General features: G+C 41.2%; 1 long non-coding RNA gene across 1 annotated transcript in view; it reads right to left on the bottom strand.

Moving 5' to 3' along the window:
* The window catches only part of LOC140195153 (uncharacterized), a 41,201-nt gene that overhangs the window by 5,523 nt on the left and 8,360 nt on the right, over window positions 1-27,318 (bottom strand). Inside the window, exon 2 of the long non-coding RNA XR_011885376.1 lies at window positions 1,538-1,636. This is a non-coding gene — a long non-coding RNA (uncharacterized lncRNA). The remainder of the gene's footprint in view (window positions 1-1,537; window positions 1,637-27,318) is intronic.

Genomic DNA, 27,318 nt, shown 5'->3' with positions numbered 1-27,318 from the left:
TTATGAGGGGTATAGAGAGGGTAACTGCAAATAGGCTTTTTCCACTGAGGTTGGGTGGGACTACAACTAGAGGTCATGGGTTAAGGGATAGAGCTGAAAAGTTTAAAGGGAATATGAGGGGAAACCTCTTCATTCAGAGGGTCATGAGAGTGTGGAATGAGCTGCCAGTGCAAGTAGTGCATGCAAGCTCAATTTCAACGTTTAAGAAACGTTTAGATTGGTGCATGGATGGTAGGGGTATGGAGGGCTATGAACCGGGTGCATTTGATGGGAGCAGGCAGTTTAAATGTTTCAGCATGGACTAGACAGGCCAAAGGGCCTGCTTCTGTGCTGTACTTTCCTATGACTCTATGACAATAATGTTGGGAATGGAACATTGTAACCTACATTGGACCACATCCTCGCTTTATAAACATTAAATAGTTCTGAATAACAAATGGAACATGCATAAGGTGTGAGGTATTTGTGCACAAATTGCTTGGCTGGTTGCCCCTTGGATCAGTAAGTATGTCCCTTTGTGACTGCTTTTATTCATTCTTTGAAAACTTCAATTGGTGAGGCGAAATAAAGCACCTGCCACAAGAATTTTCCTTTGCAAAGATTGTGGAAAAAAAGTTAATTTTGCTCCAGAGATCAGTGGAAATAGTCTCTCATACCAATTCTGAAGCACACTTGTTCCCTTTTGATGTAAATGGAGCAGATTTTAATTAAGTCCACTGGCAAAAATGTTTCTCGGTTAATCAAAGTTAAATAAAAGAAAAGGTAATGGATATAAACTGCCAGAATCCATGCATATAGGTTTGCAGTTGTGCAGTCTTTGACATTAGCTTCAACCTCTTCACATTTACTTCTCTGTGAAGCTTGTTCTCAGCTGAAACGCACCATCATGTCTGTGCTTGCTCTTTTCCGATCATCATGTGTGAGAGAATGGAATTACTCATTTTCATATTAATTGCTTCAGTTAATGGAGATAATGCTGATGCTGAAATGAGCAGTGGTATAAATCACTGAAATGCTGTCATGTATAGCTAAACAAATTTCTCAGGGGCCACACAAAAGACTGCCTTAATTTGACTTTATGTAATTGCTTATCATTTAGCCCAGCAGCTCCATGAAGTACCTTCATTTATTGAAGTCTGTTGTGAACCTTGCTTTGATTCTGAATGAAAATCAGTGAGTCGCCTATCAGAGAAATCACACAGCTCTCTTACCAGATAACTTGGCTGGTAGATACTCATGAGAACCTCAGTGTAAACAAGTTGATGTGCATCTTGAATGTCAAATCTAAAAAGTAATTAAAGTTGTTGCTATACCCCATGACACCAAGGAATTATTAAACAAAGTCTACCTATGTTCAAATGCATTTTGTTAATAATATCTTAAAGAGCCCCTTGTCTGAATTCTCTCATCCATTTCAAAAATTTTAAAATCATTCCTATTATTTCACCTTTAAAATTCTAATTAAGCACTAGCTCAGAAATTTAAATATAGTCCCATTTGAAAGAGCTTATAAAAAATCATATTAATGCATACACACATGTCCTTAAGGTTCTGGCGATGACCTTCTGAGTATGGTATCTTTGAAGTTCTTAACTTGCACAATTGATTTTATCTCCACTGAAATTCCTCCAGGTGTCTAATGATTGGAGAAAGGAAGAAATTAAAAATCTATTAAGTTACACCAACAATAAATAATCTCCATAAAAAAAAAGTAATAAAATAAATAAATAAATATCTTCATAAATGGAAAATCCAGCAGGTCAGTAAACGGATGCAAACTAATCATCTGGAAAACTTCTGAAATGCCTGCTTTGCTGCCACTGCTACTGTGTGGTAACCAGAATCTCCGGAGCTGAGGGCCCCGAAATCCTCTGCTTTGCGTGTTTCAGCGGCCGGGGCGAGGTCAAAGGCGCTCGGCGGAGGATGGCACTCGGGAAGCTATATCAGAGAGGCTGGTCGGAAACTCGAGGTTTTCGGACGGATGGACTCAGCGTCGGCTGTGTTCGGCTGCTTCCAAGGCATCGGCAAGTTGATGGTGCCTGGAAGTTTATGGCAGGGAGTTTCTCCCTTTTGCCGCTGCTATCGGGGACTCAGGAGTCGATCGACTCTGGGACTTTTGAAATTTTATTTACCATGCCCATGGTTTGTTTTTCATCAAATTATGGTATTGCTTTGCACTGCTGTAACTATATGTTATAATTATGTGGTTCTGTCAGTGTTAGTCTTTGGTTTGTCCTGTTTTCTGTGATATCACTCCGGAGAAACATTGTATCATTACTTAATGCATGTATGCATTTCTAAATGACAATAAAAGAGGACTGAGTGTTCTCATAATCTAAAGTTCTGTGTGTTCACTGTTATGAAAGGTTTTACAAGAAAACATTTATTTTTTACCTTGTTCTGCAGAAGTCAACTGATCAGTTGAGTATTTCAATTTTTCTTCCATTTTTTTTTCATTTTAGATCCCCAGTATTAAATTACTTGGTGCCGTTTAAAGATTATGTTTAAGTCATCATAGTTTACAAGATAAAATGAATGCCTTGATTCTGGTTGAGAGGATGATTGGTAAAAAAAAACTATATTAGATGGCTAAATTAAAGAACTGTTGTTAAAATAAGATCAATAACTTGAATGGAGAGAAATTAAGCAGGGATTGGAGAACAAAATTCAAAGTAAATATATTATCAAAGTACATATATGTCACCATAAACTAGCCTGAGATTCATTATCTTGTGGACATTCACAGTAAATAAAAAGAAACACGATAGAATCTATGACCTGCACACAACAAAGATGGACAAATTATCAATATGCAAAAGGCAACAAATTGTGCCAGGGCAAAAAAGAAAAAAAATCAAAATGATAATATAAATAAATAAATAGTAAATATTGAGAACTGGAATTGTAAAGTCATTGAAAGTGAGCCCATAGGTTGTGGAATCAGTTCAGTGCTGAGGTGAGTGAAGCTATCCCCATGTTGGTTCAAGAGCCTGATGTTTGAGAGGTAATAACTGTTCCTCAACCTGGTGGTGTGGGACCAAAGGCTCTTGAACCTCCTTCTGATGCAGCAGCTAAAAGGCAGCATGGCCTGGATGATGGGGGTCCTTGGTGATGGATACTGCTTTCCAGCGACAGTGCTCCACATAGATTGCTCATTGGTGGGTTTGGTCTGTTGACCATTTGTGATGGTAGCCAAATTGGAGTGGATCCAAGTCACCCCTCAAGCATTTCATCACAGTGGATATAAGTGCCACTGGACCATAGTCATTGAACCAGGTTATGATGTTCTTCTTCAACACTGGTATAATTGAAACCTGCTTGAAGCAAGTGGGTATTTCAAAGTCTGCTCTAACAATACAGGTTTCCCCCACCACCCGAAGGTAGATCGTTCCTATGAAACGGTTCGTCAGCCGAAATGTTGTAAAGCGAAGAAGCAGTTACCATTTACTTATATAGGAAAATTTTGTGAGCATTCGCAGACCCAAAAATAACCTACCAAATCATGCCAAATAACACATAAAACCTAAAATAACAATAACATATAGTAAAAGCAGGAATGATATGATAAATACACAGCCTATATAAAGTAGAAAAAGTAGAAATACTTCTCTACAACGATTGTCTGCCCAGATCTCCGTAGCGAAAATCTCATGCAAGCGCTCTTGGCAGAAAATCTCACGCAAGCACAGTTGGCATAAACGCACTCTCCAGTAACGTTTAAACTACAAAGCTGCCAAATCATACCAAATAACACATAAAAATACACAGCCTATATAAAGTAGAAATAACATATGTACAGTGTAGTATCACTTACCGGAATTGGTTCAGCGCGGAACACACTGATGATGGTGTGTTAGGCTGGGTCGTCGCAGGTTGGGTGGTGCAGTGGCCCCCACCCTCCAGGCCACTGACTGATACATTGCCGCGAAGAACACAGCGGTAGCCGGGAGGCACACAGCACATCTTTAAGAAAAAAGTGGAAATAAACATGCTAATTTATTACGTGCTAGGTGGCACCTAATTAATTAGCATGTTTATTTCCGCTTTCTTCTTAAAGATGTGCTGTGTGCCTCCCGGCTACCGCTGCATTCTTCGCGAATCGGTACAGTATCTGTCCAGGGCCCGGGTGTTGGGGTGGTGGGACACGGGGGTGTCATCTCATCGTCGATCAGGGCAGGCAGCTCATCTTCTCCTATGACTGCGCGCCTCGATATCGAAGGTCAAGGTTCATCGTCTGCTGTGGCTGACGTGCAAGGCTTGCTTGCCTGCTGAGCCTCACGCATTTTTCTATCATACAGTTGTTTGTAAGGACTCAAACCATCCTGCAAATATCCCCTAAACCTACATACCCTTTCAAAATTAAAGTCGTACTTTATCATTGCAGCGAAAATCTCACGCAGTTGCTTCACGTTCATTTCACTACTGCATTCGGTTTTGATTGCTATCCTTTCCTCTTCCAATTGCATCAGCTCTTCATCTATCAGTTCTTGGTCATGGGATGCCAAAACCTCTTCAACATCATCTTCGTCAGCTTCCACAAGCCAAACTCACTTTGTCCTTGCTCCGTTCACCACAATTGAAATGCTTAATTATGTCTAGTTTTACACTAAGTGTAACCCCCTTACGAGCTCCTTCAAGCTTTTCCGACACCTTAGAACTCAGCTTGCAAACGGCTGCTCAATGCAACGTGTTTAAGCAATGCTGATCCGAATCCAGGGGAGAGCGGCTGCTCGGGGCGCGCACTGCCTTTTATCGCGCGCTGCCTTTCTTCGTAACAGTGAAAACACCTTCAGAAAGCGAAAACAGGGTACTAATGTAGGTGTTTCGTAACAGTGAGGTTTCGTAAAGCCAACGTTCGAATAGCAGGGGACACCTGTAGTTGAATGGTCCAGATTTCAGTACTCGACCAAGTACATTGTCTGGGCCAGATGCTTTCTGTGGGTTCATCATCCTGAAGCATCTTCTCATGTCATCTTCATAGACTAAAATCACAGGGTTGTTGGGAGATGTAGGAGACCGTGAAGGTGCCTCTAAGTGAAGTGAAACCTTACCATCATATATGTTGCTTGATCTTGCCAGTGAAGTAAGAGAGAGAACAAGATGAGTTGAGATGGAATTTGAAGTCTACTGAGCATTGAGAAAAAGGAAAGTAGGGAATAGAGCAGAACAAATTTAAATGTCATAAAGAACAATGGAACAAAATGAGAAAGTCAAAGGAGAAGAGGTCAGGCACAGGTCACAGAGAAATTTGATGATTCAAGTTGCATTGGTGAGGATGAGGGCAGAATGTATTAGCAGCCAGGTGTCTGTCAAGACCATGGTGATGTAATGAACAGTAATGGTCTTGTTCGTAAGTGAGCAGACATTTTAGAGGGACCTGTAAATTTGGCAGGTGATAGCTTGCAATGAGAGGGCTAAAAATGATCTGTAAAAAATTGAAAGGATTAGCCACCCAATACTTTCTTCTAGATTGAATTGAATGCGCCTGGGTAGTACCTGTGTCTTTATTATGACTTAATGGCCTACAGGTTGTTGCATCTGGCCTAAAGTATCTTCAAAGAACTGTATTTTAAGGTTCATAAGGGAGGAATTATTAATGGAGAAATTTAGAAACATCGCAAAATTCTCATTTGTAGAACGACAAACAATCTGCTGGAGGAAGTCAGAAGGTTGTGCAGTGTCTGTAGACTGAAAGAAGTTGTTAATGTCTTGGGTCAAATCCCTGTATCAGCATTCCTGCACCTCAGTTTCTTGTGCCGTGTGGTATTATAAAGTCCAGGTAGCTACATAAAGACAGAGTGCTGTTTTACAGTAAAATATAGTTAAGTGGGTGGAAGCAGGACAGTAAAAGAGCAGAGTATCTGGAGGTGAATTGAACAAGGTCATGAAGAGATTCTAATGCAATTTGGTGAAGAATTAAGAGCCAATGAGCTCATACAGTAGATTAGTGTACTGAATGTTTGGAGTATGCAGCAATGTTTCAGCTTCAGAATCAGGTTTATTGTAAGTGACATATGTCGTGAAATTTGATGTTTTGTGGCTGCAGTCACTGACCATGGCCTTTGACCATAGGGATCGCTGGCCTTTGTCCTCCATGCCTCTGGGGATCACTGGCCTTGAATGGTGGGGCACTCCAACTTGGAATTCGACCACCGGCTATTGCCCAACTCATTTACAAACCCTGACCTTCAATTCCCCTTCAGCTCTGTACTTACGAAATCTCTCATTTAAATGTTTTGCTCATTATCATTAATTTCCACTGAAAAAATTTAAAGTCATTACAAAAATAAATGCAAAGTTATTAAACAGATCCTATTTCTAAATTAGTCTGTAGGAACATGCTCCAAAGTCTCCAACACCAATCCTGATGAAGGATCTTGATCTGAAACAACTACTGTTTATTTAGCATAAATACTGCCTGACCTTGCTGAAATCTCAGTACTTTGTGTGTGTGTGTGTGTGTGTTGTTCTGGATTTCCAGCACCTGCAGAATCTTTTGTGTTTACATTATTGTGTTATTGTTTTGGGGAATACCTTCAGTCAAGCTGAATCTGTTTCACTTCACAAGAGAACACTTGCAATGTTAAACTATTGGCTTGTATTTAGTTTTTGTTCAAGTATTTGCTAATTGTTCTATTTGACTATTTGTTTTTCTTCATCAATTTATGGGATATTTCTATCTCTTTTGAGGCCAGCAATGCATCCCTGTCTGTTCTAGATGATGTAGTGAGCTACTTTCTTGAAATGCTGCATTTTATCTAATGGAGACAAATCCAGAATGCTGTTGGTCAGGGAGCTGAAGGACTTAGATCCAGCCATGAATGTCAATGTATTTCCAAGTCAAAATAATGTCCACATGGAAGACACTTGCAAGGAGAAACATTTTTACATTTACGTACTGTCCTTGTCTTTCTTGCTATTAAAAGTTAAAGGTTTTGGAAGTGCTTTCAAAGAAGCCCTGGTGAGTTGCTGCAGGTGATGCACACTGTTCTGCTGCTGGTGGAGGGACTGAATGCCAGATGGTTGAATAGCAATCACGCTGGGTGGGCTGATGATGCCGAGATTCCTGACTGTGACTGAGATTGTGCTCAAGTACGAGCAGCCCATTTCATTCCAAATATATTTTGCAAGCAATGGGAGGACTTTGGGAAGTCCAGAGGGAAACACTTGTTACAGGTTAACCTGTTTCTGGCCTACAATGTACCACACCCCTTATGTTAAGGTTCTCGTTAATACTGAGCCCCAGGATGGTGGGAAATATACTAATAGTATTACAATAAATACTTTGAGTTAGCCTCCATCGTGAAGATGGTCCTTTGCCAATATTTATTTGATGTGAGTTCTTATTGCCATAAAAGCAACTTTTGGTTTGTGGCTGATAACTGCTCAGACCTTGTAATGAAGTTATAGAGTGATAGAATCATAACTGTGGATACAAGCCATTTGGTCGACTGCTCAATATTAACCAGTGAACACCCTTCCATATTAAGTCCATTATTCATAAATTGGTTCCATACACTCTTTGCCTGTACGATTCAAGTGCTCATTTGGACACTTCGTAAATGCTGTCAGCTGTCAGAAACCCAGCTCCAACCATTCTATGAAATAGTTCATTGCAAGTACTTAATATCCTTTGGGTGCTGAAGGACCCCTTCATATCTGAAGAAGTCTCTTCCCCTTAACTTATAGCTATGTCCTTTAGTCTTATCTATCACTGATAAGGAGAACAGTTATTGACCAGTGGTTTATCCTATCCAAATCCCTCAAATTTTATATATACCTCTGCCACATCTCTCCTTAACTTCCTCCAGTCCAGGGAAAACAGATATAGTCTAAAACAAATGAATGCCACTATGGGAACATGCCTTCCTCACCAGGTTATCTACCTGTGTTGCCTCCTACAAAGACCTATGGACTTATACTCCAAGGTCCTCAATTCCACTAATGGCTTCATTAGCTCTCTGAAAATGATTCATCTCACATTTTTCTAGGTCAAATTCCAATTGCCAACTTTCAGCCCATTTCAGCGCACATCAGTATCACCTCATAGCCCAACATAACCTATCAACAACTTCACAATCTTTATGTAATCCACAGACTTTCTGATCATGCCCCACCCATCCATATCCAAGTTCATATGAAACAAGTCCATTTTGTACATTGCAGACAGCAAGGGTCCCAACGCCAATCCTTGTGGGACACCACTTGTCACAAGCATCCAACTGATTACATAAACATCATTCTTACATTGCCTTCCATCTACTATTGCCAAGCCAAATTTGGACTCAAGTTTGCCAACTTGGCCCTGGATCCCACGGGCCCTAACCATTTAAAGTAGCCTCCCAGGTGGGACCTTGTCTTGCTAAAGTCCATGTAAATCATACCCAATGTCCTGCTATTAATAATACACTTCATTATCTCTTCAAAGAATACAATCAAATTAGTCAGGCAAGTTGCTTGTCTCTGATTAGTTATCACAATTCTAAGTAATTATTAATCCTCTCCCTCAGAAGTATTATCAGTATATTCTGTGCCACTGATGTTAGGTACACAGGTCAATAGTTACCAGGCTTCACTCTGCTGGCTAGCTGGCTGGTGGTGTAGTGGGATCAGCTCCCAGGTTTGAATCCAGCTGGCTCCTTGCACGCTTTCCATCGGTGGAGCTAGCAACTCGGCCTCGTAGAAAACAGACAAATGCTAAGGAAATGGCAAAAAAATTAAATGCCGTCTGATGCGCCACAAGGCACGGAAACGAACAACAACTCTGCTATCTTGAGAGGGGGGGCGGGGGCCGGGGGCCGGGGCCGGGGTGGGGGGTGGTTGGTGTATGTTTGATATCTCCTTAGGTTGCTTCATGGAATTGTTATGAAGAAACTTCTGAACTTGTCATGGAGGGAAGGTCACAAAACAGCTGAATATGATTAGCTCTACGACACTGCACTGTAGAGCGAAGCAAAATAATGGCACTGAAATGATTAATTGCTAACGGACAAGGCTACCTTCCATTGTGATAGGACTGTACATCCCTTGTTTCACATTAACTTCAGTCTTACTAGAACTCTTTCATGTCACCTTTTATTAAATACTGCCTGAAGGGTAACACAGTGCCATAACTAGTGGAGCACTGGGGCACTGCCTCAGAGCACCAGAGACCAAGGATCAATCCTAACCACAGGTGCAATCTGCCTGGAGCTTATACATACCCCTTGTGGATGAGCTGCATGGGTATCCTCCACGTGTACCGCTTTGCTCCCACATCCCTGACGAGCGTGATGGTAGGTTAACTGGCTTCTGCAGATTGAACCTAGTGTGTAGGTGAGTGGTAGAACTTGGAGGAGTTAAAGAGAATATGGTGATTATAAATGTAGTGGCAGTTAACAGTGTAACTCCTATACCACTCAGTTAGCCACTCCTACCTGGAATGAGTTCACATATTGTACAAGCAGCTTTAGCAATAAAGTTCAGTGGGATATCCTGCATACTGGCCTCCGGCTGTGAGCTCTGCCCTAACCCCCAGTATCGATTGAAACAATAAAAATTTATGATTAACATAGGATTGATAGTTGGCTCTGACATTATCGGCTGAAGGTGTATATCTCTACAACACAATTAATAGTATAATTCCTATGATATCATCAATATTATTGGTAAAAAAATGCAACATCCATTAGTTTCCTGTTGGTTGAAAGACTGATGGCAAAGTGACTAGCTGGAGTAAATTTGTCCTGTATTTTTTTCTGGATTGCTTTGCTAGTAATGGATATGACAGAAAACGACATCATGTTTGTTCTTATAGCACTGACAAAATTTCTTCCAAGACAACAATCACAGTTCTCCACTTTGTTGGGTCTGTGATTTTTGTCCTACTTCCATTATTCCATATTCACGAAGTGAATACATTTAAATACATTCTGACAATACATTTAAAAGTTAATTCCTTTGTGATTGCTACTGTGCAACTGCTAAAATAATAGGAAACTCTTGTTCTGGTATCCTGAAAGTTAGCACAGAGAAGAAGCCTACCAATGACTAATACTTTATTAAAGGGCTTTGGGCACAGAGTGTACAGTTAGTTCAGTGCATTAATGTTGAGACCATCAACCTGTAAAGGACCTAACCTATCTCAGCTCCATCTTTGAATGAAGTTTATCCTAATAATCATTACATAAATTTCTGGTTTATTAGTTGTGTTGAACACAAATTAGATTGGTGCAAGAATCCAGATGAAGCCTCTGGAGATAGAAAGTGCGACATCCAAGTTCAAGTTCAAATATAACAGTCATTCAACCGTGCATAGATACCCATGAATACTGCCAGACAAAACAGAGTTCCTTCAGGGTCAAGATGCAAAACACAATACCGAAAATTATACACCATACCAGGCACATGTAACATATAATAGACAGCAGTAAACATATAGTCACACAAAATTAAATGATATAGCCCAAGTTCCTGAGTATTCTGCCCTGTAGGTTGATGCTGCATGGATGTTGTCGGCAAGGACAAGCTCACAGCAGTCTGCAGATGAATGCAATTCAGCTTCTCTTCCACTGAACACTGGAGAACAGTACCAATGGGAGGGGTCTGCCCCTAACCCAGCCTCGGAGTTGCCTTCCCTGGGGTGCAACAACAGGCAACACTGTGGCATGAGGGCCTAGTCTGTGCTACAGCCAAGTTCATGCAGCACCCTGCTGTCGGTCTCCCCAGTGAACCAATGAAATGGACTTGCAGTTTTCTACCTTACCATTCAGTTCCTGGAACAATCTAAACAAGGTTAGGTTACCTGCGTATCATGTTTTCATTCAAACATCTAATTGGAAAAATGGAAAAATCTTCGATTTTAAAGACAGTATTCTATTTTTCTTTCCAACTTCCTTCCAATCACTTTTGGAGATATACCTATGGCATAGGCATGCATGTTAACTCCAATCTTTACCTATCTAGCTTAACAAAATCAACAAATCAGATTTTCCTGCTTTTGGATTTCACTTTTCTAGACCAAGATATCATAAGTGAATGATTATTATGAGGTTTAGGTTCTAAATCATTTCAGCTACAAGGCTTAGCCCTTTTTCAATTTAAGCACAGCCAGACAGCTTAAGTGTCTGTCTGCCAAGAAAATATTTAATAAAACATGCTCAGTTTGTCAAACCCCAATTGGAATTTCAAAAACTTCTATGAATATGGCAATAAGGTACACTTTTTCAGAAATAATTCAAGATGGTTAAAATGGAAATATCAAATACATATAGAGAAAGGGCACAATTAAAAATTTTGAATTTTGACTCCAGCTCATGAGCAAAATGTACTTGATCTCACATTGAGATTTTGAAGGTTTTCTTTGAAAACATTCATGATACCTTCTATATGACTTTTGTTTCTATGCAGTGATTTAAGAAGCAAACCAAATAATTATTAGTATACAATGTATTTAAATAAAATGTTAATTATTTGTACGCTAATGAATAGTTTAATTCCAAAGCCTGAAATGCCATGAACAGAAGTTACTGCATTTTCCTCAAGGTCTAACCTTAATGAGCACAAATATCCTTGACATTTATGAAGGCAAATAAAATAATAGAATTGCCTAGGAAAACACAAGGTGAAGGCCAATTTTTGTAATTGTTTAAGACTGTTTATTTCTATTTTCAATACGCCATCTAATATCACACCTTTTGTACGATATCTGCTGCTGAAATCTTCATCTATACCTCTGAACATGACTATTGCAACCCTCTCCTGGACCTGCACACCTGTTTAACCCTCAGTAACAGGATGTACAAAACTCTGCTGCCCACGGCTTGAATTGTAACCAGAAGTGTTCGTCCATCAAACGTGTGCTTGCTGAGCTCTTTTGTTTCTGGTTAAACAATAGCTATATTTGAACATTTACAGACTCCCTTACAGCTTTAGTTCAGTCTTCCACTTCCTCTGTAGTTCTCTGAGCTATTGGTGTCATTCTAATTTCAGCCTCCTGCTTATCCGCAGATTTAATCACCCCACCACTGCATCTATGCCTTTGCTTGACAAGGCCCCCTCTGGAATTCCCTTTCTAAATCCCTCATCTTCTCTCTCTCCCTCTTGTAAAAGAAATCTTACATCCTTGTTGCACTTTTAGATGACATATTTAAATATCTCACAATGTGGTTTGCGTTACATTTTGATTGATAATGCTTCTGTGAAGCACCTTGGGATATTCTGCCGTGTTAGGGGCAGCGTAAATTCAAATTGTGTTCAGCAGAATATCTTTGGAGATATTGCCATCAGATTTTACATCCTAACTCAAAAATTAAGATCACTTTAACTACAGCTTGCTTTAAATACTCAAAAAAAAAATCATTGTTTCAATGTCTCCGGTACTTTGCTGTAGGGTCCAGTGAAGATAAGAAGAGGGAAAAAGAAAACAACATATTTAGTGTTGCCTTGGAGCAGAATGCATTTTGTTCCAACATTGAATTTTCTCTCAATAGAAAACAAGGAGGAATGCCATCTGCTCCTAAAGGCAAGAGCTAGTATAAAGGTACTTTAAAATGTAATATGTTTTAGTTCCTTCTGTCTTGTGCTTACCTCCTCTCCCCACCTATTCCATGCTCTTGGTAGGTGCACAGAAGGAAACAGGATACTTAGGGATACTGCAGGACAAGCAATGGTCAGAGAAGCCTGCAAGATAGGCTACAGCAGCAATATCAGGCAAACAGGAATGCAAGGGGATGGGGGCACAGGAAGGGATGTGGCAGTGTGGGATTTGCTGGGATTTGCGTGAGCAAGCTTGCAAGCATGATTTCTGGTACTACAAGTTCCACCGAGCCAGCCTTCCTCCCCGAGCCCACAAGGAGAGCTGCAAGAGGTGCCCACCATTTTGAGATTGACAGCATTCATTCTCCATTCTCTGCTGAGCAAACCTTCACCACTGCAACAAAATGGGCATTGCTTTGAGGCAACGTTCAGCATGTCGTCTTTCTCTCCTGAGAAGACCCTGCAGCAAAGTAAGAGATAGCGGTAGAGGATGTTGGTAATTTAGATACGTGTAACTTCGGGGCCCATCACTTCATTGTTCTCAGCCATGTTAGGTTTTCAGGGTACGTTGTACACAACTGGAAATTATTTAATTGCATTGTGAGTGCACACATTTATTCCATTAATTTCCAGGATGGTTCTCTTGATCTCTCACCCTAACTGTGATGGAGGAGTCTCCACTGAGCCTGCTAACTGCAGACCGATTTAAAGAGAACTGCTCTTGGCACTGCCTCCAGAAGTGGTTCTGTGGCTGACAGCATCCAAAATGTAGACAGCGTTGATGCAAGCATTTCTGTTTCCGGCCATCAATGTGCTGGGATGCTCAGACCACAATTCCTACTCCCTGGCAGGTACATACCTTCTGCAGTCTGCACCGAAATGCATCTTTAATCCACTGTATCTGCACAAGGAGTGTGTTCATATTGCTTTCTGGAACCCACTTAACATAGTATATATTGTGAGCCTATTTTGAAGTACATGGCCCCTTATATATAATGGAAGAAGCATACTTTGAAATTGTCCTCTAGTACAAATCTGCCAGTAAGTAAAAAAATATATATATCTCAGCTTGCAAGATCTGTGCTTCTGAGTCAGTCTGCTGTGTATTTGACTCATGATATGCCAAGTGCTGCATCAGTAAATGGAGCTAACGTGTCCACATCACAAGCTGATTTCTCAAAATATTTCTGTGCACAAAAAGCTTTTAGGTGCACCGGAAATGTACATAATAAATTCAGCTTCCGTTTTGCTGCTGTCCTCTGTGATCGGGAAGAATCCTCCAGGATGTTTTGATTCACTGCCTTGAGGTAATGAGTCAAAACATCCTGATTGAAATCCCAAGCTGCACTGAAGCAAGACAAAAAGTCTATACTTTATTTGTACTGTAATGGCCTGAAGTTAGTACAAGATACAATTCAATTACTGACTTCACCATTTATCATTCCTCAACTTATTTTGAATAATATTCTTAAAATCTATAGAACTTTTCATGATCAAGGCAAACTTGAATATGTATTTTTAAAATCATTGCATGGAAAAACAATGCTTAGTAACAAAATCCCAACATGATCATTGTCAGATTGCTTACTTAAGCAGGAAGTAGAAAACAATATCCATTTCTTTCAGCATCTGGCAATTTATTTATTTTTTGCCCCAACTTGTTTTCAATGTTGGGATTCACCAGATCACAACATCCCTTATGCGTTGCTCCTTTTTTTGTCCTGGGGGAGAACATGGACTATGTTACACTGGAAATGCACTTTGCCAGAGTCGCCAGGGAACAGAGGTCCTGCCAGTGAAATGTTGGCGAGGGATCCTTGTCTCACACATAGCTCAGCATTCAGTCCCTCCTTCCCCTTCTCTCTGCTACCACAGTAATTGGTCATGGATAGTTGGTTTATTGTTATCACATGCACCAAAATACACTGCAAAATCTTTCTTTTTCATGCCACTCATACAGATCATTACAAAACATACAACCAATACTTTGAGGCAGTTCAAAGGGAAAATCAAATACAGAATGGCATTTGCAGAGAAAGTGCAGCACAGGTAGACCAATAAAATGTAAGGGCCATGTTGAAGTAGATCATGCAGTCAAAAGTTCATCTTAATTGTACAAGAGTCTTACAACATTGAGATAAAAGCTGTCCTTGAGCCTGCTGGTACATCCTTTGAAGCTTTTGTGTCTTCTGCCAGAGGACGTCCAGGGTTGGTGTATCCAAGATAATGTTGGCTGATTTCCCAGTAGGCAGTGTCCAAGCTGGTTTTCATGATGGACTGAACCACATTTACAACACTCTGCAGTTTTGTGTAATCTTAGCCAGAGCATTTTCCATAAGAAGCTGTGACATATCCAGACAGAATACTTTCTATGGTGCTTCTGTAAAAATTGGTGAGGGTCATCTGTAAAATGCCAGATTTCCATAGCTTTTTGAGTCCTTGCTCCCTCTGCACTACCTGTATCTCTGAAACAATACATCCCCTATCCCTTAACCATAGTAGTGGGTGTGATCCTTTCTTCTATACTCCCAGCCAATCACAGCACTGTGTCTGACCACCTTCAGTAAGACCATGATATTTCCCCTGCCTACCTTCACCCTGACTTGAAATACTAGATCTAGATGGGAGTAGGAGGCTGGTGGGGGGAGGGGGGGCAGAAAGCAACTTAGATTGGATTCAGAACCAGTTCCACACTCTTATCCGAACCAGGCACCCAAATTTTTGGATCTTGTGGAGAGGACGTTTCCTGTAGTGGGGGCTCTAGAGCCAAAGCGTACAGTCGCAGAAGAGAAAGGCATCCGTTTAGAACCGAGATGAGGAGGAATCTCAGAGGGAGGTGAAATCTGTGAAATTTATTGCCTCAGGCAGCTGTGGAGGCAAGTCATTGATTAGTAAGAAGGCAGGAGATTGGGGTTGAGGAGGATAATAAATCAGCCATGATGGTATGAAGGAGCAGACTTGATGAGCCAAAATGTCCAATTCTGCTCCTACGCACAATGACACCTTCTCCCTAGTTGTTTTATTTTGAGATGGGATTATAATGACCTTCCTGATTTGTTTGTAAGTGACATCACAGGCATAATCACTTGCAGTCGCTACTCATTGTAGAAAACATGGCGAAAATAAATGAGAATGTGTTACCTTAGTGCTACTGTTACTATGTAATGAGCTGGAGAATATCCAGTCCATGACAATCTGCAATCTGAGTTTCAGATAGGTAGCATCTATTTTTATGGAGTGCTGTAAGCATTGTTACTACTTTCACATGATGTCAGTAGGGTGAATACACAACTATGTGCTGAATGCAGAAGGGGCTGACTGTGATCCTAATCAACCTGTAAGCAGGGGCTACACTTTGGAACCAGGGAATAGAGGGCTGTGGATTAAGTGCTGGTAAATGGGATGAGTGCGGATGGGTACCTGATGGTCAGCATTGAGAAGGTGGGCCGAAGGGCAAGTTTCTGTGCTGTCTGACTCCCTGACTCTGATATAAGTAAAACATTGCCTACTTGTAGGTTAAGTGTGGATCGTTTTTTTTTTTGTCTGTTGCTATGATTCTGCCAGAGAATGATGCTTTCTTTGGTTGTGCTGAGTTACAAAATCTACCAAGAAAGGTGTGGCAAGAGGTAAAGGACCTTTGCTGACTTCCGGATTTTACAGATATCCGTCGCTTTTAGTCATGTATTTGCCAGCTTTCTCTTTACAAATCGTTTTGTTTGGAAAATGAGCAGGGACATATGGTGTGGAACAAAGGGAGAGACAAAGGAGGAGAAAGACTCTGCATAGATCCCTCATCCACTGGAATTGCTGCCATCTGGATCTCATCAAGGACCAATGAGTGAGATGTCCACATTTAAGCAGGAGGTCCCCAAGGTTAGTTCAGCTCTAATGTAATGCCAAAAGCAATTCCCCTCCGGTGCCTTCTTTCTGATGACACTTACCGCATGTGCTGGACTGATCCTCTAATGTGATAACACCAAAAGAATTTTAAATGACTGACCCTCTCCATCTCCGATTCCCTAATCTCACGGATCTCCAGCTTCATCCTCCTATAGTCAATAATTAGCACTTCGGTCTTGCTAAGGCTGTTGTGGCACCATTCGACAAGATTTTCAGTCTCCTTCCTATATGCTCATTCCTCAGCAATTTACTCTTTAATGAAAGTCAGTGATCACGTTCCAACGAATGGAGCTAGATTAGATGTGCTAGTGTTTCTGGTCCCTTACCCTCTTAAATTATGTAATGCCCTTTGATTAAATCAAGTTTAACACTAGAGTGAATGGAAAGTAGATGAGCTCAGGGCATGGATCAACACCTGGAATTACTAGTCAGGGAAACTGTCATGGCGGTGCTCAGTCAGGACAGACTGGAGGACATGTTTAGTGAGCTTTGTGGGTGGAACTGAGAAATAAGAAAGGTTAATGGAGCTTCGTTACAGACCACCCAACAGTCCGAGGGATTTACAGAAACAGATTTGTAGAGAGATCACAGGCTGTTGCAAGAGACACAAGGTTGTTATAGTAGGTGATTTTAACGTTCCACATATTGACTGGGACTCTCATATTGTAAAAGGATTTGATGAGATGGAGTGTATTAAATGTGCTCAGGAAAGCTCTGTTGGTCAGTACATAGAAGTCCCGGTGACAGACTGTGCGATACTTGATCTGCTATTAAGGAATGAGACAGGAGAGGTACCAGGGGATTGGAGGATAGCTAATGTTGCTCCATTGTTTAAGAAAGGCTCTAAACATAAACCACAGAATTATAGGCCGGTGAGTCTGACATTAGTCTTGGGAAAGTTATTGGAAGGTATTCTAAGTGACTGGATTCTTAGTATTTGGATACAAATGGACTAATTAAGGATAGTCACCTTGGCTTTCTGCGTGGTAGATCACGTTCAACCAATCTTGTAGAGTTTTTCAAGGAAGTGGATGAAGGCAAGGCTGTGGATGTTGTCTGCATGAACATTAGCGAGGCACTTGACCAAGTCCCGTATGGGAGGTTAGTCAAGAAGGTTCAGTCGCTCGCCATTCAAGGTGAGGTAGTAAATAGGGTTAGGCATTGGCTTTGTGGGAGAAGCCAGAAAGTGGTAGTAGATAGTTGCCTCTCTGACTGGAGGCCTGTGTCAAGTGGAGTGCCACAGGGATCGGTGCTGGGTTCGTTGGTGTTTGGCATCTACTGTATATCACAATCTGGAGGACAATGTGGTTAACTGGATCAGTAAATTTGCGGATGACACCAAGATTCGGGGTGTAGTGGATAGCAAGGAAGGCTATCATGGCTTGCAGAGGAAGCTTGATCAGCTGGAAAAATGGGCTGAAAAACAGCAGATGGAATATAATGCAGACAAGTGCAAGGTGTTGTTCTTCGGTAGGACCAAACAGGGTAGGTCTTATACAGTGAATGGTAGGGCACTGAAAAGTAGGGTGGAACAAAGGTTTCTGGGAATACAGGTACATAATTCGTTGTAAGTGGTGTCACAGGTGACAAGGTTGTAAAGAAAGCTTTTGGCATATTGGCCTTCATAAGTCAAAGTACTGATACAGGAGATGGGATTTTATGTTGAAGTTGTATAAGATCTTGGTAAGGCCTAATTTGGAGTATTGTGTGAGATTTTTGGTCACCTACCTGCTGGAAAGGTTGAAAGAGTACAGAGAAAATTTACAAAGTTGTTGCTAGGTCTGGTCGACCTGAGTTATAAGGAAAGATTGAATAGGTTAGGACTTTATTCCATAGAACATAGGAGATTGAGAGTAGATTTGATAGAGGTATACAGAATTATGAGGAGTATGGATAGGTTAAATGCATGCAAGCTTTTTCCGCTGAGTTTGGATGGGAGTCCAACCAGAAGTCACTGGTAAAGGATGAAAGATGAAAAATTTAAGGGGAACATGAGGGTAAACTTGTTCACTCAGAGGGTTGTGAGGATGTGGAACGAGCTGCTAGCACAAATGGTGTGCGCGAACTCGATTTCAATGCTTAAGTGAAGTTGGGATAAGTACATGGATGGTAGGGGTATGGAGGGCTATGGTCCCACTTCAGATCGATGGGAGTAGGCACTTTAAAGGGTTTCAGCATGGGCCATTGTGCTGTACTATGACTCTATGACATTATTATGATATAGCCAACCATATTAAATTAAAATTGCATTTACTGTGGATATGAGATCCTGAGAGAAATTAGTATGATGATGATTTGAAGCTGAACAAAAAGGGAGCCATGGTAGAGTGGTAATTAGCATGACCCTTTTACAGCTTGGGGCGACCCAGAGTTCAGAGTTCAATACCAGCACTGCCTGTGCGTTCTACCCGTGAGCATTTGGGTTTCTCCTGGGTACTCTGGCTTCCTTCCACAGTCCACAGAAGCACCAGTCAGTAGGTTAGTTGGTTATTGTAAATTTTCCTATGATTAGGCCAATGTTAAACAGGTGGGTTGCTGGCATTGCAGCTCAGTGATCCAGAAGGGCCTTCTCCACACTGCATCTCTGAACAAGAATAAATAAATAAATACTGCAAACCTTTGTGTTTCTCGGTGGCTTCTCACCGACTACTAGGAAAGCACTTGTTCAGAGTATTGATGAGAATTCAGTTTTGCTCATCAGAAGTACCGACAGACATATTAGGATGAGTGCGATTGTTTTTTTTAGATTAGGTATTGAACAAGGAACAAAATGGAGTTCAGAGCAAGGACAGCCTTCACCGGAGATCAAAGACCTACAAGTGGGGTTGTAGAGAGGGCTGGAGAGCGGAGGTTGTTTGTGAAGGGAGCACTGCCTGGGCAAGAGCACACAGGTGGTGGTTCAGCTTTCCAGGCATTCTGGGAGAGAATGCAGTCATTGTAGCAGGTAATATTAAGTACTTGCAGCTGAATAAGAATTTTAAAATAGAAGCAAAAGCAGATTAATCAGTCCCTCTGCAGTCTGACTGCTGCTTTTGCTAGTGTCATAAGCCTATTCATTTGATCTAATACCAAATGTAACTTCTCTCATTAGCTAATTCTTCACTACTTCTCCTGTTGGATTTTTATGCTATTATTTGCTGCAAGTTATGTATTAATGATTTAAATCTACTGATTACTCATTAACAATTATATATATTGGCATTGTTTTCTAATCCACCATTATGAAACCACATCTCATATCTTCACAGTTTGCTTTGTTTAGATTTAAGACTCTTTTCAGCTTGAACTTTAAGTTTTTATATAAAGATCTTATCATATGATCATCATTCTTCCCTAACCCATCTCCACCAATATATAAGACTAATGAATTAATATTTTCTCATGCACTATTTTAATTATAAAATAACTTGTTCTCTCATGGGTTCCCCAATCTAGTGAGCTAGAAAAACTTCTCTTATATACGCCATGAAATTCATTACTTCTACTAACTTCACACTGTTTCTGGCCATAGTTGGAGAATAATATTTCTTTCCAACGTCTGATTGTCATAGGAACTACATCAAATGAAATATTATTAAGCAGGTTGTTCTGAGTATGTATTCTAATTGCTACTTGCAGCAATTGATTAGTTCTTTAATAAGTGTCCAGATCCTGCCCTTTGCTTTGCATTCAACTGCATAGTTGACTCTCTTAACATTCAAAGTTCTTATTATTCTGTCTTGAAGGTATTCAGTGACTGAACACGCACATCCCTCTTGAGTAGGAAATTCCAAAGATTTACAGCCCCTTAAATGAAGAAATTCTTCTGATTTCTGGCCTGAACTGTTAAACACATTTTGAGAGGGCAATTCTTGGACCTAGATATGCCAGGCAGTAAAAAAAATCAATTCCATGTCCAAATCTTTTCAAAGAGATCATCTCTTATTCTTTTAAGCACAGCACAATGAATTCTCACAAACAATCATTCCTTCATACAATGAAGCAGATAACACAGTTTGTCATTTGGTGGATCAATGTCAAACCAGTGTTTTAAAAAATCTCAATCTAATTGCTTCACAAACACATCCTCCTCATGTTGAAAACCGGAAAGCTGATTTGTCTTTTCACTGTCGTTAATCCTTGGCACGATAGTCTTATCAATCTGAAGATGAGGATTATTCCTTCTTAAAATTCTGGATATCAAAGAAGATTGTAACTAATTTTACAGTAAGTATTGAAATCACATGTAAACTTTAAGTATAATTTTCCATAAAAAACAAACACAACATTTACATTTGAGAATTTTAAGTAGGAGCATTGTAACTAAACAAATATTTTTGTGACCAAGTTCACTCCTTGCATGTAAAATTTTGTCAGCAAAGTTTGTTTTTTTATATACATATACATCCAGTGGCCACTTAATTAGATACAGGAGGTACCTAATAAAATGGCCACTGAATGTGTATTTCTACAATACAGAACATTTTGTTCACTATGTCATTATGACTATAGACAATATTTACATTAAGGTAACACACACAAAATGCTGGAGGAACTCAGCAGGCCAGGCAGCATCTATGGAAAAAAGTACAGTCGACGTTTCAGGTTGAAACCCTCCGGCAGACTGAAGGGTTTCAGCCCAAAACCTCGACTGTACTCTTTTCCATAGATGCTGCCTGGCCTGCTGAGTTCCTCCAGCATCTTGTGTGTGTTGCTTGTATTTTCAGCAACTGCAGATTTTCTATTGTTTGTGATTTTCATTAAGGTCACAAGTTTTCAATCTTGAACAGTGATAAAAAGTTATAACACAACAAGAAAGGATCAGTCAGACCAAATGCCAACAAAGTGGTCATCAATGTTAATCAATTTGTAGAGCAACAGTGGATCTGAGTCTACATTGACACACAAAGGCTTTGATCTGAGTGTTCATACTGCCTGGGGATCATAACTTGTTTTTAATGCCTGCATCCTTGTTGGTGTATTGGGTAAATGGCTGAAAACAACAGAAAGACAGGGCAGAGAAGAGAGGACTGCCTGGCCTAGCTACTTTTATTTGCATCTGTCCTTCTCAGCAGGAGATGCTATGGGCTGATTTTCCCCCTGGGGCAGCAGTGTCCACCAGCCATGGCCCCACTGACCAGGTACACAATCTATCAACCGGATGGTGTGGTCTCCCTGTAGAGTCTTCCTCCACATATGGAACTAGAAGGGACAAAGTTTTGGATAAACTTTTACTTCAATTTGCAATATTGCAAAGAAGCGGGAGGAACTGCTTTTCAAAATATCCCTGAAAATTTTACTTCAATTAATTGAAATCGATTTTCAATAACTCAGTTGTAGTCAGGGTAAGGATGGATGAAAAAGTGAAGCAAGCGGAATAAGAGCAACATCCTGGCACACAATGTCAGTAAGACGAAAGAGCTGATTGTGGACTTCAGGAAGGTTAAGACAAAGGAGCACATACCAATCCTCATAGAGGGATCTGAAGTGGAGAGAGTGAGAAGGTTCAAGTTCCTGGGTGTCAAGATCTCTGAGGGTCTAACCTGGTCCCAATATATTGAAGTAGTTATAAAGAAGGCAAGACAGCAGCTATATGTTATTAGGAGATTGAAGAGATTTGGCATGTCAACAATACACTCAAAAACTTCTGTACTGTAGTTGTACAGTGGAGGGCATTCTGACAGGCTGCATCACTGTCTGGTATGGAGGGACTACCGCACAGGACCGAAAGAAGCTGCTGAGGGTTGTAAATCTAGTCAGCTCCATCTTGGGCACTAGCCTACAAAGTACCCAGGACATCTTCGGGAAGCGGTGTCTCAGAAAGGCAGCTTCCATTATTAAGAACCACCAGCAGCCATGGCATGCCCATTTCTCACCATCAGGTAGGAGATACAGAAACCTGAAGGCACACACTCAGTGATTCAGAAACAGCTTCTTGCCCTCTGCCATCCGATTCCTAAATGGACATTGAAGCTTTGGACAATACCTCACTTTTTTTAATACACAGTATTTCTGTTTTTGCACATTTTTAAAATCTATTCAATATACATAATTGATTTACTTGTTTATTATTGTTTTATTTTATTTTTTCTCTCTCTCTGCTAGATTATGTATTGCATTGAACTGCTGCTGCTAAGTTAACAAATTTCACGTCACATGCCGGTGATAATAAACCTGATTCTGATTTCTTCACAGACGTTGCCCATCACCATTCCAGTTATATTGTGAGCCAGCTATAACAGAGCAGAAGGCATTTCCCGGAATTATGGCCCTCTTCCTATTACTGTAGTAAATTGTGGTAGACAATAAAAGGCAAGGTGAAATTCCTGCCGGAAAGGTCAAGTACAGATGGGAATTAATTGCTTCCTCTGCACTGCTTTCCTTACTGTAGCACACCGGCACTGTCCAAGAACTGCCAGAGGAAATTCCAGCCCTGTTTTTCAATGAAAGGGCCTTTGTATTCTGAACTCTCTGCATCCACTTCAGGCATTCAGCTGTCTGTTAAATTACTCAAATTTGAAGGCTCTACTCCTTTGGATCACTTGTTAATCATTATTTTATCAACATTCGAGATACAATCAATTCTCAATCTGAATGATTGAAATGTACCTTTCCCTCACAATCTGACATTTCAGCTCTCAGTTATATATTAAAAATGTTTTATAAGGTCTAAAATTGAACAAAACATCTGCAGTGTGAAACAAATAGTGACATTAAATTTGAGAAATTAACACAGGCTTTCCCACACCTTGTGATATTTATGTTACTTTGTTTGATTAGTAATGTTGTGTACTTAATATTTCAGTAATATTTGAGTAATATTGTAAATATATTGTTTGACAGAGCATTTTTGTTGGTTACATAATTAATTGTGGGTCACATACAAAAGTAACTAAATGGCATCCATCATTACTCCACCACGTCATAAGTCTGCACTTCACAAAAGTAAAACCGCAGTGGACGTGCATCTCCCAGTTCCCATGTTTGTCTTCGGATTATTTTGGAAGTTACATAACAAGTAACTCTTATTGTTGTTATAAACTCATAATGCTGCAGTAATTTTGATTTATTTCATTAACAATAATGAGATTTTACTGAGTTTACAAAATCAAGTGTAATTGCCTGAAAATTAATCAGTTAATTGGAATAAGTGCAGATAAAAATGTGCTCATACTATTAGATTGTGCTAGTGGTAATTTCTAGTTGAATTCACACCACTGGGATAATCAACCGGCACTCCTGTGCTCAGTTCATTCCAGACATACACCCAATGATTTCACTAGTCATGCACCATGTCTCCTTTCTTGTTGCCACAGATTAGAGCTTCAGGTGGCAAACTTTGCCCTTTGTTGAACAGCCACAGTACACCTAGGAATGTATTGTACTGTGCATTTGTGTTTATTTGATGGGAGACATTTCTGCCAGTTGAGCCTCACTGTTTCAGAACTTTGACATAAGGGAGCATTGAGACCGGACCCAAATGCAAGACACAGACACTGATGTTCTAGGAACAGGACAAGGTTATCAAGAAAGCATGGGGAGTCAGGAGGAAACGACGCTGGACATGGACACAGGACCTGGACGAGACAAGGACACCAGGCCTGGGCTAGGACTAAGACTAGGAAAACAGAACCAGGACAAGGAACTTGGAACTAGGAGCCTGGGCTAGGACTCCGAGCCAGAGACTGGAACCTGGGTCTTGGCTTGGGCTTGGACCCCGGATCTAGGGGAGGACAAGACGTGGCTACAGGACTGGATGTGGAACTCCTGCACAGGACGAAGCACATGGACAGGACGAGAACACAAAGCCTTGACTTGGACAAGATGAGGTTCTTGGACTAGGCTTAGACAAGACGAGGTACTTAGACATGGTTTGGACAAGATGAGGTTCTTGGATGTGGCTTGAACTAGACGAGATTCTTGGACATGGCTTGGACAGGATGAGAGACCCCTGGACAGGATGAGAGAACTCCAGCACATGACGGGGAATCTCCAGCACAGGACGAAAAATCTCCAGCACCGGGCTGGGCCACGTACTCCTGGGCTGGGCGAGGTACTCCAGTACAGGACAAGGAACTCCAGCACAGGACATGGTTCTTGGACTAGATTTGGCTTGGTTCTTGGACTCAGCTTGATTAGGCTTTTCGGTACGGAGCCGAGACCCTCCTTGGAGCGCAGGGCCAGGACCCTTCTAGGACGCAGGGCCGGAACCTTTTCAGGACACAGAGCTGGGACCCTTCTAGGACGCAGGGCCGGGACCCTTCCTTGGATGCAGGGCCCGGATGACTGCCGAGGATACTTTCCAGGATGACTGCCAAGGATACTTGCCAAGGTGACTGCCGAAGTAACCGCCGAGGAAATTGTCAGGGATTCAGGTGGGGAGGGGAAGGGAACAGTCCAGTCAAAAGAAGCTGAATCCTGAAGCTATTTATGTAGCCAGCCCAAAACTGGAATCAGGTGCCTCGATTAAGGAGACTAATGGAACCAGGGAAAACAGAGAAAACCCAGAATACGGATCGATGGTCTGGACTGTGAACCGGGATGCGGATCTCATGGACCGGACCATGACAAACTTACTGCAGCTTGCTCAGTTACTTCCTAGATCCATAGCAGCGTACTTAAACTAGCAACAATACCTTATTCAGTTGGCATATCAGTGGTGACAGCACTGGCAGCAATCTATTGTGAGAAGCTTCAATATGCTAATGACTGGACTTAAATGGTGCATCAGGGACTTCTACAAACCTTTCAAAGACAGCACATCCTTCATGGACATAACTGATGGGAAATGTGTTTGCAGCTTAGGTTTTGTAAGGCTATCATAAATGCAGTATATGACATTTCACAGGAAGACCTTCAGCCAATCTTTGGCAACCGGCCTGCTCTCTCCGGGGAGGTCAAAGTGATGATAACCCTCAACTTCTTTATCACAGGATCTTTCCATAGAGTCAGAGTCATACACAAGAAAAAGGGAGTATTAGTAGGCCAATTGGTCCCTCAAGCCTGTCTTTCAGTACGAACATGGCTGATCTATCCTAGACCTCAAATCATTTGTTGTGTTAATTCTCCATAGTCCTGTTACCCCAATCATTCAAAAAAATTCTGTCTCCACTTTAAACACTTCTAATTAGCTAACCATCTCAAGTTGCATGCCATCTTGGACAACGTCTCCCATCCACTACATAATGGACTGGTGGGCACAGGAGTACATTCAGCCAGAGACTCATTCCACCGAGATGCAACACAGAGCGTCATAGGAAGTCATTCCTGTCTGTGGCCATCAAACTTTACAACTCCTCCCTTGGAGGGACAGACACCCTGAGGCAATAGGCTGGTCCTGGACTTATTTCATAATTTACTGGCATAATTTACATATTACTATTTAACTATTTATGGTTCTATTACTATTTATTATTTATGGTGCAACTGTAACGAAAACCAATTTCCCCCTGGGATCAATAAAGTATGACTATGACTATGACTATGACTATGACTATGAACCCCAAGGGTAGAAGATCCCAGATATTTACCATCCTCAATATTCTCTGTGAGAATAAATTTTTTGTATGTACATCGGTTTTAATTGACCAGTGTCTTAACTTTAAACACACGTCCCCTCATTCAAGATACTCCTGACAGCAACCTATCGAGCCCCTTTTGTTATTCTTGCATTCCCCTAGTACGTCTCTTAGCATGCAAAATAAGCCAACATCAAATATGCATCAATAGTAATCCTACTTACTCAGACTTGGTCCATGGCCTTCTAATGCAAGTTCTCATCTAGATACTTGTGAAATGATAGCAGACCACAATTTAGCTGCTCTCATTTTGTCTTTTTATTTACTGCACCAGCCATAAAGGACAATACAGTCCCTAGTCCAGATAATGAGACTCTTTCTTCCTTAATTATCTTTAAGACCAACATAAGAGACTGCAGATACTGAAATCTGGAGCAACAATCAAACTATTGGAGAAACTCAGTAGGTTGAGCAGCAACTGTGGTGGAGGGTGGGGGTGGTGGGGTGAATGAATTGCCAATGCTTTGAGTGGAAAACCTATATTTAGAGCTTAACACTATAAAGAAGGCAAGGTAGCAGCTATATTTCATTAGGAGTTTGAGGAGATTTAGTTTGCCAACTAAAACACATGAACACTTCTATAGATGTACCATGGAGAGCATTCTGACAGGCTGCATCACTGTCTGGTATGGAGGGGGGCTGTGGGCTACTGCACAGGATTGAAAGAAGCTGCAGAAAGTAGTAAAATTAGTCAGCTCCATCTTGGGTACTAGCTTGCGTAGTGTTACATACCCCGTAACTGGGTTGCCAAACCAGCAGAAATGGATCACTCAGTTGAAGTCTGGATTACTAGAACTAAGAAAGTTTTATTAAAGAAACAAGCAATACAGTAATCGAAAGGATAATAAATGCAACAGTTCAGCAATGATAAACACACATGTGCACGGAATTAAGATAACAGCATCGATCAAGCTCTATCGTTGTCTAGGGGTAAATGACCAATTTCAAAGTGACACAAAGTTCAGTCCAATTTAGTTCAGTTCGCAGTAATTGTTGCCATGGCGATGGACAACGTGGGGGGAGGGAGAGAGAGAATGAGAACGACTGATCATTCAGAACAGCTTCCACTCACAGACCTGTGATATTGCTCACAAGCAGCTTTCGGGCGAGTCCTTTGTGATGTCACCTGAGGTCACCGACTGTGACCCCTCCTCCAGATGTGGTCGATCCTCTGCAGTGAACCCGGCACCCAAGCGAGGGTGGACACACACCGGGTTCCCGCTGATCGTACTTTTCCACCCTGTGCGTTTATGGCCCGGTACTTCCCACCGACTTGTGAGAGGCGCACCGCTTCCAGGGTCTCGTTACCTCAGGTGTCGTGTGTGTGTTGCCTTAGCGAACCTGT

The sequence above is a fragment of the Mobula birostris genome, chromosome 3, assembly GCF_030028105.1.
Source record: "Mobula birostris isolate sMobBir1 chromosome 3, sMobBir1.hap1, whole genome shotgun sequence".
In the NCBI taxonomy this organism is placed as follows: domain Eukaryota; kingdom Metazoa; phylum Chordata; class Chondrichthyes; order Myliobatiformes; family Myliobatidae; genus Mobula; species Mobula birostris.
Note: the sequence above shows the minus strand (reverse complement) of the source record. Positions and strands in the feature narration are given on the sequence as shown.